General features: G+C 44.5%; 1 protein-coding gene and 1 pseudogene across 2 annotated transcripts in view; one reads left to right on the plus strand and one right to left on the minus strand.

Moving 5' to 3' along the window:
- The window catches only part of LOC125464545 (cytosolic arginine sensor for mTORC1 subunit 2), a 180,688-nt gene that overhangs the window by 123,215 nt on the left and 44,072 nt on the right, over positions 1-13,401 (plus strand). The gene's annotated exons all lie outside the window — the stretch shown is intronic.
- On the minus strand, positions 5,914-6,032 carry LOC125464808 (U6atac minor spliceosomal RNA; annotated as a pseudogene).

Genomic DNA, 13,401 nt, shown 5'->3' on the forward strand with positions numbered 1-13,401 from the left:
CCCCTCTCTGATGAAGGGTCTAGGCCCGAAACATCAGCTTTTGTGCTCCTGAGATGCTGCTTGGCCTGCTGTGTTCATCCAGCTCCACATTTTGTTATCTTCAACACATTTTATCATGCTGGCAAAGTTTGCACTGCAATTCCAACTGCTTTAAACCCCAATGGGAGCTGCTTTCATACTGGTGTTAAACTGGTAATGCAACCCATGGATTCCATGAAGAGATTGCACTGGGACACGTGTGTTTTAGCAACATGCCGCATGAGCTTGTCCTTCCTGCTGCAATAAAAGAGCCGCTGTTTCTTGTTTGTCAAATCTTTAATTACAGAACAGGGGAATACTATTCAAGAAGGCTTATGCAAGAAGGACTTAAAATGTTTATATGGATTAGCAAGTTGTCTTGAGGGTGTAAACACTTCATTGCTTGAACAAAACCCTCATGTCCATCCCACAAAGATAGCCTATGCACTGCACTGTGTTCTATTAGATTTTCCTGTATTGGAGAAAACAATACATCTTTTATGCATTCAGTGCCTGCACTGGTTCATCTTGATAACCCATGCATCCATGCTGCTTTTGGAGAGTTATCATTCACATCACCGTTGTTCACATTCAAATCTTTAACGTGCTCAGAATACATTTTTTATGCATGCTATTATTATCAAGGCATTAATCTATTTATTTTCAAAGGATTAAAGCCTGAGTAGAAATAACACACAGGAATGAGAGTGCGAGAGCAAGGCGTTAAGGAGCAAGAAGAGAGGATGTTTTATTCATCTTTAATCAGATTTAAATATGAACCTTTTGCTTGTTGTCCATTCCTAGTTGCCCTAGAGAAGTAGATGGTGTGTTGCCTTCCTGACCTCCTACAGTCCAACTGATGGCTGTTAACAGTTTGCTACAACGTTATGACTTGCAGGACCATTTCAGACAGCAGTTGGAAGTAACCACACTGCTGTGGGTCTAGAGTCACACATAGGCCAGAACAAGTAAGGATGGCAGATTTTCTTCCCTAAAGTGAGGATTTTTGTGATGATACTTTCACAGCTCCTTTACTAAGATTACCTTTCAATTTATTCATTACATTTAAATATCAGCTACTACCATGGTAGGACATGAGCTCATTAATCTGGACTTCTGGATTACCCAGGGAAGTGATGTTACCCACTCTGCCACTGTCTGTCCAGGCTCTGGCACACTTCCTGCCGTTCAGAATGTCGTAATGAGCTTACCGCTGATGAGGTTCTTTTGGTCTGTGACAAATGCAGCAGTTAATTTGTACACAGGATGGTCCCACGAGCAGAGGGGCTGTAAAGACCAGGTAATTTGTTTTAGCAAGTTGGTTGAGGGACACAGGGGAGCAATGTTCTTTGGAATAGTGGCATCGATGTTTGAATCTACCTGAGACAGCAAACAAGGCCTTGAATGAACATTTCAGCATGTAATTCTCTCAGTATTGCACTGAAGAATTGATCTCAGGCATGTGCTCATATCTATAAACTTGATCCCATTATATTCTGACTCACTGGCCCACCCTTTTCGACCAACCCCTTTGCAGCTCCTCTGTGTCCGCCCATCTGCCTCAGACCCTCCTTCATCCCCCAAACCATTGTTTCAGCCTCTGTGTTTCCCCACCCCCTGCTCACAGACCCTTTTTCCATTCCAGCCCCTCCTCTGCAGCTTCCTTCTCCCCTGTCAGACATCTTGCTGACCCTGTTCCCCACACGTGCCTCTTGCAACCTCTTTCTGCCCCACACTCACCAGCGTGCATAGCCCCTCTCCCTCTCCAATCCCTTCTGCTGCCACTCGTGCCCTTCCCTGGCTGACAGCCCCATTCACAGCCCAGCAGATCGGCCTCCAGAATTGGCGAAAGACCCTTCCAGTCCTGGCAAAAGGCAGCTTTTGGCATAACCCCCTCCTCAGTTCCCTACCATATTTCCCTCCCCCTACCTCCACTTCCACCCTCCCCCCAGACCTGTTTGCTCCTGTTGCCCACAGGACCTATGGCTGGGCCCAATTTCTTGGCATGGGACCTTGGCTCTCACCTTCCAGCCCCGGACTCCAGCTGAAGCCACCCCCAGCGAGTTGCTGAATGCCAGCACTGAATCTGAGTTGCTCCCTGCTTCCCCCAATCACAAGCCAGTTCACTCCTGTTTATCCAGCTGATTGGTTCACTCACAAGGTCATCAACCGCAAATATTGGACCCCACCATATTTTTCTGCTTTGTTGATGAAAGTGACTTTTATCTGGCAAGAGGTGAGTTTTCCAGGTTGATATGGGGCTTTGCAGGTGAATCCATCCCTCCTGTATATATTGATCATCAAAGTTGTGTTCATATACTTGTTATGTTGTAATGAAACCTTCAATTAACATCACCTGTTATAGGAGACTATAGTCACAACCACCATGTCACATGCTTGTACAAACAGCTTCCATTATAAATGTAGACATGGGAATTGATTGGAAAATATATAAATAGAGACAGAATTTGCAACTTTAATAAGTGGATTGAATTCTTACCTTTTAGACTGAATGTAAGACTCCCTCGACACAACCCCAGTAAAACTCTCCAAAGATAGGACCAGGACAGGGTGAGATACAGAGTAAAACTCCTACACTCACCCCATCAAGCACTCACGGGACAGGGACAACACAGTGTTGGATAACAAAGTAAAGCTTTCTCTACACTGTCCCTATCAAACACTCCTAGGACAGGGACAGCATGGGGTTCACTACAGACCAAAGCTCCATCTTCTCTTTTAAACTGGAAGTAGAGTCCTGTCAATTATTTTAAATTGAAAGTAAGGTTCCCTCGACACTGTCCCCATCAAACACTCCTGGGACATGGACAGCATGAGATTAAATAAAGGGTAAAATTGCCTCTACTCCATTAAACAGAAAGTAAAGCTCTCTACATAGTCTCCATCAAATACTCCTGGGACAGGTACAACATGGGGTGAGATGCAGAGTAAAGCTTTCTACTCTTTTTAAATTGAAAGTAAAGCTGTCTCTGCTCTTTACTTTCAGTTTACCTTTAGTTCAAAAGTTCTCTCTACACTGTCCCCATCAAACATTCCCAGCACAGGGGCAGCATGGGGTTAGATACAGAGTAAAGGGCCTTCTACAGTGTGCCCATCAAACATCTCCAGGACACAGACAGCACAGGGTTAGATAAACTATCTATTTTCTTTTAACTGAATGTGAAGCATCCTCTGCTCTTTTAAGCTAAAAGCAGGGCTGACTGTACACAGTCCCTGCCTGAATTCTAACCTGTGCATTGTCTGATTGGCCCTGACCACTAACCTGACACCACCTGAAGATTGCACTGGGGGAATGATTGTGCCAGCCTTTGCCTGTTGTTCCTCAGAAAGATGTGGTCAGTAGCCTCATGGTCCTCTTGTGCGAGGAAGCTGGGAAAAAAAACTGCAGAGAACTTTTAGCTCCTTAAGGTCCAGGCCATAACACTGCCTGAACTCCAACTGCACTGCATTTCCACCCATTGGCAGGTCAGAGCCCTATTGGCATGGGTGTGCTGACACAGCATAGTTTCATGAGACCAGGGAAAGGGTTCCCTTTTAGTTCCCTTTTGAACTAAAGGGAAACGCCCTAGAAATTTCTTTCCCGGCTACATCTTGAACGCTCCCCTCCAGACCTTGAGGCAGGGGTCTGCTGAGAGGACCATGGATTTTTATGCCTCCCTTATCGCTTGAATTGCAACTTTTCTCCAACCCTGATTAAATCCAGTTGATAGATTCAGTGATGGTTTTCTTTCTACTCATGTGGCACATTTCCCTCTAACAATACATATGTTGCTGTAGAACTGTTGATGAAAGCTAATTATTTTGAGACTGAACAGTTAACATTCTTGGCAGCCTAGTCTCAATATGATTGATGGCAGGGAGAGTGGAATGTTGGATATTGTTGTACTGCTCTTCTGTACCGTACTGTATTGAATGGTAGAACACAATAGTGTGGAATTATTGCTCAAACTCGACAAAATTGATTGGGGGGGCCGGTGGTATCATCACAAGGTAGGGGGCATTGCAGCAAATTTTAGTGTGATTCGGGGGACAGAGGGCAAGATGGAAGTTCTTGTTGCCTGAAGGAATGAGAATAGATGAATGTTTGAAGACTGGCATGGACATGATGGGTAAAAGGGCCTGTATGACTCGAAGGTTTTGAGAGACAGAGGGAAGTCTTCCATATGGCAACATGTCGAAGCATATAAAATCTTCAAGGCGCAAGGAAAATTTAACAAATAAGTATTGTTTTTAGAAGGAGCATCCACACACATTGATGATGCCATCAAATACTTAACAACCAAACAAAATGTGCGCTTGGGGGAGTGCGAAGTACAGCACTTGCTGGTTTTGAATGTTTTCATTTAATTGTTTGAGATTCACAAAACAAAAGAGAAAAAAATGGCGATGAGGAATTATTTTGGGCTTGTCACGGTTTGGTCTAAATTTAGCCTGGCTGGAATTGTCAGTTAATTACTGTATCCATTTATCAATATGAAATGATCCTGCCTTAACCTTTCACTGCCCTTTTTCTCGGTTTCTGAAGATGGAGCTCCTGCATTTTGTGAATCATCTTCCGATTGGCTCTCGTCACTGCACTCGTCTCAGTCGTCATGGTGAAAACCTTCTAATACATGGCAACCCAAAGTTTTAGCGTTGAAAATAACTGATGACTAATCTGGTGAGCCAGCAAGTGCCTTTATTTCAGAATAAAAGTACCCCTCGTTCCTTAGTCGGCCCGTTTTTCCAGCAATTTTCCGTTTTTGTTTCTGATTTCCAGCATCCGTAGTTCTTTGGTTTTGTTCTTGACTCAGTGCTGTGTTAGGGAATTATTCAGTCACTGATTTTGAATAGGATTTGCGATATATTGATGTATTTTTGGAAAAAGATTATTTTCCTACATGTAAGCTGCACTTAAGTCCTCAAAAGAGAAGGGCTAGGGTTTGGCTTTTTCTTAAAGTGACTGTGCTATTTTTTATTCTTAAACTAGAGAAGCCTTTTGTGTCTGCTTAGCACCAGCTTCTCCACTGAAAGCAAGGGGACTCTGGAGTAGTGGTGCTTGAGAACCCTGGCTGTCTCTGAAGCCAATTCTCAGTCACCTAAACCTCAGACAAAGCTCTGGCCATGCTCCATGATCTGTGTCTTCTGAGCCCGCAGTCTCCGTTTAGCTCAATTAGCAGTCCCACCAACTCTGATCTGAAAGTTTAGCACCCTCCTTCTGAGCACACAGTTGACATCTGTATGAGAAACTGAACTGTGGCCTTGTCTACCTTACTCAGAGGATGGAACAGGCCTCCAACGGCCGTCTGTAGTGAGAGAGCAGCCTCTGGGACTATGACGACTTCACTATTTTGAAGATTGCTTCTAGCGTTCTCATCAGGTTTTAACCCTCAGGCAGTGCTGCCCCATGCGGATGAATTGGCTATTTATCTTGTTTCCTGTCTGTATGAGCTCACTACATGCACAATGGCTGCTGGAGAGATATCAAACATTTGTGCTGAGGATGTAAAATTCGCTGGGATTCATTTCAAAATTGGCGTCCAGGTGCTAAACAGATGTTCAAGAAAAAGGAAATGAGTAAGGCATATTTTTTCAGAGATAATAGGAACTGCAGATGCTGGAGAATCTGAAATAACAAGGTGTAGAGCTGGATGAACACAGCAGGCCGAGCAGTATCAGAGGAGCAGGAAGGCTGACGTTTTGGGCCTAGACCCTTCCTACTATCTCTGGTTAGAGACAGATTTCTTTTGTATATTTTAGGGATATTTTTTCAACCCAATTTTCTAATCAACCTATTCAGAGATGTTATTACACACCTGTAGGGTAGGTGGGACTTGAGCCCAGGCCTCCCAGTTCCAGGGTAGGGGCACTTCCACTGTGTTCCAGGAGGGCCCCTCAAAAATATGTTTAGATACCACTAAGTAGATGGCAATGTCTCAACCATTTATGTATTATAAAGCCACCAGAACCTCTTCCATCCTTATCAATTGGAGTGCTAACTTTCTCTCCATGACTTTGGTTGTATAAGGTCTGCCTGTCATGGACACAAGTGTCTGACAGGTAGTTGGAGATGGTTCTGGCTGCAATATTCTAAACAGGATGTACTGTAAAGGATGCAGTGAAGGTTTACAAAGGATGACACCAGCAATACGCGCGTATATCTATCAGGAAAGGATGGACAAGCTACTTTCCTCTCTTGGAAAGAGAGTGACTTATTAGAGGTCCTTAAAATTATGAAGACTTTTTATAAAAAAGGATACGGAGAGAATGAATCATCTTATGGTGGATGTGCGCAGCTAGAGGCCATTAGTATAAGATGGTCAGCAATAAATCCAAAAGAGAATTGAGAAGAAAATCCTTAATTCACAAAGTGGTAAGAAGATAGAACTCAATATCGCAAGGCATGGTTGCATTGAATAATATAGGTGCATTGAAGAGAATAGTAGACAAATATCTGATGGAGAAGCGCATAGAGAGTCACACTGGAGGTTGCAAAGGAGACTAAACTCTGGAATAATTATTTCCCATTGAGTGTCTGACTGAGCTTATTCAGAGGCCACTATGACTTAATAACATTGTGTGTGTCTGGAGTCACATGTAGACTATTCCTTGTGAGGCTGCAGTCTCCCATTCTTGTGCTGTTTTGTGCAATAGGAACAATGAATTTTATGATGTGAGTTGAACAGAAAGTTTTCTCTGCCACTTCTGCTGCAGAAATGTTTTAAGATGGTCAGAAATTGCAGCATGAGTAGGCAGTACAGCCCCTTGAGCCTGCTATGCTAATCATTCTATTCTCTGTACAGTATTAATGGTTCTAGCGCAGAAACCAACTGAGTTTGTAAATCAAAGTCACAAAAGCAAAAAGCTACAGATGCTGGAAATTTTAACTACAAATATAAAGTGTTGGAAATACTCTGTAGAGAAAGGATCTGTGGGAAGAGGGACACAGTTAACATGTCTTATCGATGAGCTTAGTTAGAACGGGCGTAAATCAAAGTGCCTATTTCCAGCTGCTTTTGTCAGTGGTCTGATGTTGGTTGCCAACATCCGGCTTCAGTTTCAGCTAGTCCCAAGCGATTATCAGGGTCCTTCCCACGCATTCACTCGTTCCACTGTTACAATCTCACCGATATGGCAGGTGGGCTGGTGTCGCTTGTTTGTTACTCGATCAGGAAATGAAGGTCTCTTGTGATGTAGTGGTAGTGGCCCTAGATCTGGGCCAAGAGACCTGGATTCAAGTCCCACTGCTCCAGAAGTGTGTAATGAAATCTCTGAATGCGTTGATTAGAAAAAATGCACTTTTGGCGGATGTTGTGGCCTGGCATTTTTAATAATCTCCGTTTCGGAGTTGGTAGTGGTGAGTTGACTTCCAGAGTCATAGAGTTATACAGCATGGAAACAGACCCTTTGGCCCAACTTATCCATGCCACCTAGATATTCTAAATTGATGTAGTCCCATTTATTAGCATTTGGCCTATATTCTTCTAACCCTTCCTCGTCATGTACCCATCCAGATGCTTTTTAAATGTTGTGATTGTACCAGCCTCCACCACTTCCTCTGGCAGCTCATACCATAAAACAACCCCTCTGTGTGAAAAAGTTGCCGCTTGAATCCCTTTTAAATCTTTCTTCTCTCATTTTAAACTTACGCCCCCTAGTTTCGGACTCCCCTGCCCTGGGGAAAAGACCATACCTATTCACTCTATCCATGCCTCTCATGATTTCGTAAATGTCTATAAGATCACCCCTCACCCTCCACTGCTCCAGGGAAAAAAGCCCTACCCTATTCAGCCTCTCCTTAGAGCTCAAACCCTCCAATTCCATCAACAGCCTTGTAAATCTTTTCTGAACCCTTTCAAGTTTAAAAACTTTCCTTTAGCAGGGAGAACAGGATTGAATGCAGTATTTAAAAAGTAGCCTCACCAACGTCCTGTATAGCCACAACATGACCTCCCTTTTCTGATGAAGGGTCTAGGCCCGAAACATCAGCTTTTGTGCTCCTAAGATGCTGCTTGGCCTGCTGTGTTCATCCAGCTCCACACTTTGTTATCTCGGATTCTCCAGCATCTGCAGTTCCCATTATCTCTGATCCCAACTCCTGTACTCACTGTTCTGACTGATGAAGGCAAGCGTGCCAAACGCCTTCTTCACCACCCTGTCCACCTGTAACCCCACTTTCAGTGACCTGTGCACCTTCACCCCTATGTCTGTTTGTTCAGCAACAATCCCCTTGATTTCCCTTACCAAAATGCAACACCTCACATTTATCTGAATTAAAGTCCATCTGCCACTCCTCAGCCCTTTGGCCCTTCCAATTTGATGGCAACTGAATGGCTTGCTTGACCATTTTAGTGGTTATTTGGAAGTGATCTGACTCGATGGCACAAGACAGTCAGAATGATGAATTCCTTGTCCTGATTTAACCAGTTCACCCAGAGGTAATGTAGCAGCTGGCTGAATGCAGATTCATCTTGCCTGCAGTAAAACACAAGCTAGTTTCTAGAGTGTGACGCGTTTGGTTTGTAATCCACTGAACAGAGTGTCACAAAGCACATTCGCCAACCCAGTTGAATGGGTGTTGTAACTGCACGTGTATCTGGTTTTTAGGAAACCAGAATAACATGAAGGTTAATGCCACACCAGCTCTTGGTAGATCACATTACAAGATTTGTGAGCACCAACTGTTTCTCTAATTGAAATCTTGTCAGAGAAGTTTGTATAAATTTTCCCTGAATCTCCAGCTTTGGTAGAGTATGTACTGAAGCGAACATAGTAACTTACCTGTTTCAGTGCCCTCACATTTCCTGCCAATTCTTAATTAGCCTTTCAGAGAGGAATTAAAAGTCAGCCACAGCACTGTGGATCTGGAGTCGCAAATACACTGGCATTTCCTTTCAAGAGGACGTTAGTGAATCAGATAGGTTTTCACAACTGTCGATGAACAACATTGTCGGGACTAGCAGTCAGTTGTGGAATTACTCCATTTATTGAATTGAAATGCTACCAGGCAGCATGATGGGATTTGTACCCATATACCCAGAGAATTAGCCTGGGCTCTGGATTACTATCCATTATTGCAAGGCCTGGCCCAAACAGAGTAGATGTAGTATCTACTAAACCAGCATCTCCACTGTTCTCAACATTTTCTCCAAGTGAAAACCTCCCTGCTGTGTGGCCTGCTGTGTGGGATATGGAGTAAGGACATGGGAGAGCTCAAGCCCTAAAGTTATTGAACTTGATATTGACTCCAGAAAGTTGCAGGGTCCCCAAGCAGGAAATGAGGTGCTGTTCTTCCAGCTTGTGCTGATCTTCACTGGAGACTGCAACAAGCCTGAGGGAGACATCTTGGCCAGAGAATTGGGTGGTGTGTTGAAGTGGCAGGCATCTGGAAGCTCAGGTTCTTTTGTGCAGATGGAATGCAAGTGTTCTGCAAAACAGTCACCCAGTCTACACTTCATTTCCCCAATGTAGAGGAGACCACATTGTGAGCAGCGAATGTAGTAGACTAGATTGTGGGAACTGCAGGTGAATTGTTGCTTCACCTGGAAGGTGTGTTTGGACCCTTGGATACTGAGGTGGGAGGAGGTAAATGCACGGGTATTACACCTTCTGCAGTTGTAGGGAAGGTGTCGTGAGGCTGAGGGGGTGCGTTGGGAGTGAAGGAAGAGTGGACCAGAGGGAACAAACCCTGCAGAAGGCTGACACAGGAGGGGAGGGGAGAGGAATGTGTATCTGGTGGTGACATCTAACTGGAGGTAGCATAAACGGTGGCTAATGATCCTCTGGATGTGGATGCCAGTGAGATGTTAGATAAGGACAAGACGAACCCTGTCCGTTGTGGGAGGGAAGAGAGGGGGTCGGGGCCGAACTGCGGGAGATGGGTCAGACCTAGTTGAGGGTCCTGTCAACAACAGCACTGGGGAATCCTCACCTGATGAAGAGGGGGGACATTTCAGCAGCTCCCTTGTCAAAGTTGGCATCGTCACAGCAAATGCGATGGAGGCGGAGTATTTGGGAGAACGAAATAGAGTCTTTACAGGAAGCAGAATGTGGCGATGTATAGTCAAGGTAACTGTGGGTTTGTAGTGGATATCAGTGGCCAGTCTATCCCCAGAATTGGATACAGAGATGTTGAGGAAGGGAAGGGGAAGTCAGAGATGGACTAGGTGAAGGTAAGAGCATTGTGGAAATTGGAAGCAAAATCGATAATATTTTTCCAATTTTGAATGAGAGAGGGAGGCAGCGCGAATGATGTCATCAAAATACTGAAGAAAATGTTGTGGATGAGGACCTGTATAGGACTGGAACAAGAAATATTCCTTGTACTTCACGAAGAGACAGGCCATAACTGGGGCCCACGCAGGTACCCGTGGCCACCCCTCAAACCTGAAGAAAATGAGAGGAGTTAAAACAATAATTTGTTCAGGGTGAGGATGAGTTTGGCCAGGTGAAGGAGGCTGGCGGTGGGATAGGGCCTGTTCAGGCCTTTGTTCCAGGAACACGCGGAGAGCCCTGAGACCATCCTGGTGGGGGATGGATGTGTAAAAGGATTGCACGCCCATGGTAACAAGGAGGTGGCTAGAGCCTGCAAACTGGAAATTCTGAAACTGGAGTAAAGCGTCAGAGGATTTGTGGATGTAAGTGGGCAGGGCCTGTATCGGGAGAAAAGACCAAGTCAACGTAGGAAGAGGTGAGTTCTGTGGGGCAGGAGCAGGCTGAAACAATGGGTCTGCCCAGGCAGTCTGGTTTGTGGATTTCGGGAGTGAGATAAAAGTGATCCATGCAGATTTGGGAGACTATCAGCTTGGAGGCAGTCAAATTTCCAGCCAGACAAGTCAAAACTCCACAACTAGGACGAAGTGGAGTTGGAAAATGAGAGAAATTTACATTGGGTGTATAAACTATGTCTATTTCTCTAAATCTCCAACTTCACTTAGCCCTAGTTGAGGAGTTTTGTCTTGTCTAGCAGAAATTTGGCTGTGGGAGCTCTTCTGAGAATTGTGTAAGTGCAATACTCGAGCCGTACGTTCCAATTTCTGATGCCTTCTTTCTATCTCTAGCCAAAGTTCCCTGTGGGGAATGTGGAAATAGATAATTACTCTTCAGAACCATTTGTCATTCATCAGCTCACCTTCAGAAACCTTTTGGATTTGATTGGCCTCTTCCCAGTTGTTGCAATCCCTTCGCCATTACACACAGTACTGCAGTAGTGACTGAACTATACCTGGCCAGCGGCAGGTCATTTATGGACCATCAATAAATAGCAATAGAATGTGGACATTGCTGACTGGACTGGCATTTCTTTCCCAGTTCTACTTGCCTTGGAGAAGTGATGTTGAGCTGCCTTTTTGAGCTGCTGCAGATCTTGGGTGTAAGGTGCTGTTAGGGAGGGGAGTTATAGGATTTTGACCCAGGAACAGTGATATATTTCCAAGCCAGGATTGCATGTTTCAAGAAGGGGAATTTGCAGGTGGTGATTTCAATGTGTGTCTGCTGGCCTTTTCCATCTAGATGGAATTGATTGTGGGTTTGGAAGGTGCTGATGGAGGAGTCTACATGAGTTGGTGCCACTGTGCATTGGTGGTGAAGAGAATTGAGAAAGAAAGAACTGCATCTGTTTGGGTGTGATAATGGGAACTGCAGATGCTGGAGAATCCAAGATAACAAAGTGTGAAGCTGGATGAATACAGCAGGCCAAGCAGCATCTCAGGAGCACAAAAGCTATGACACAAAAGGATGAAGTGTCTAGGCCCGAAACATCAGCTTTTGTGCTCCCAAGATGCTGCTTGACCTGCTGTGTTCATCCAGCTTCACACTTTGTTATCTTGCATCTGTTTGGGGCCTTGCACAATCATTGCATATCTCAAAGTGCTTTGCAGTGAAGTTTTTCTTGAATTTTAATCGCTCGTGTAATGCCGGAAATGCCATAGCTAATTTGCATCCAGCGTTCAGAAAGCAATATGATAATGGCCAGATAATCTGCTTTGGCAATGTTGATTGGGAATATTCCCCTGCTTTTACTGTGCCATGTGATCTTTCACATCCAGGGGCTGGTTTAGTGTCTCACCCGGAAGGTAACACCTTGGATAGTGTAGCACTCCGTCAACTCTGCTTTGTAATGTCAGCCTTGATTTCTGTGCTTGAACTCAATGGTGGGGCTTGAGGAGCTTGAGAAGTGAGTGCCCTAGCATCTGTGTCTTGGCTCAGTGTTGGTGCAGCAGCAACAATGCTGAAGATTCTCAATCATCCAGAATGGAGCAGTGTCCTTGATTGTCCTTCCTGGCACTACAGTCAATATGTTCCCTTCCACCACTGGGATACAGTGCCGCAAGCATGGACGGCTGACATACAACTGACCAATGGTTACCTCAACTTCCCCTCACTCCCTCACTACCTGAGCCACTGGAAAGGATAAGGGCAGCAACATCATGGGAAAATCACCAATCTTCAGATTCTCACCTTCGCAAACCACCCTGAACTGGTCAATTTCTTTTTAAAATTAATTCAATCCTGGGGTGTTGGTGGCTGGACCAGCATTTATTGTCGGGCCCTAGTTGCCTTTGAGAAGGTGCTGATGAGCTGCCTTCAAGACCCTCTGCAGCCCATGTGCTAAATCGCACATAAATGTGTTTGAACCCTTGGTGATGAATGAATGAACGACAATGTCAGAGTGGGAGGGACTTGTCACCACAGGGATTGTGGTGAATTAAGAAGATGTCCCAACACAATCTCATCCAACGTACCCGCTATGGTGTATAGCCAGGTAGGACACACACTGATCACAGCATTGGCGTCTGTCCTTCTGAGGCCCATGCAGCCAGTAAGAAAATTAGAGGGAACACTGGTGGTGACGGACAGTTAACAGCCATGCTAGTGTTTTTTTTATTTTAAACATTCACTAAGTAGGTAATTAGGCTCACTGAAATTCAAAACTAGAATTTTATCTCCATAAATTTCAATTTTCCTGGATGTGCAAGATTTTTCATTCCGGTAATGAGGACTTGAAATTCTGACAGAAATCAAGTTCAGAAAAGTACATGAATGAGAAGGATGAGGAGGGATATGAGCCAGGATCAGGCAGCTGGGACTAGTTTAGTTTGAGATTATGTTCAACATGGACTGGTTGGACCGAAGGGCCTGTTTCTGTGCTGTGTGACTCTATGACTCACCTTTGTAATAAACCATTGCAGGCCTCCTTAGAATATATATTGCAACATCCACTGATACTGCTGCATTTTCTGTTCTAGTTTATTTAATTAACTTCACCACAAAGCATTGACTCAGTATTGTTGAGCTGTTTCAGACTGGAACCAAATCTTTTAACTAGACTGCATTTTTGAAAGGATTTTGAAAAATAATAGTGCTGAACTGTATCAAACAGTA

The sequence above is a fragment of the Stegostoma tigrinum genome, chromosome 27 (genome assembly GCF_030684315.1).
Source record: "Stegostoma tigrinum isolate sSteTig4 chromosome 27, sSteTig4.hap1, whole genome shotgun sequence".
Taxonomy (NCBI): Eukaryota; Metazoa; Chordata; class Chondrichthyes; order Orectolobiformes; family Stegostomatidae; genus Stegostoma; species Stegostoma tigrinum.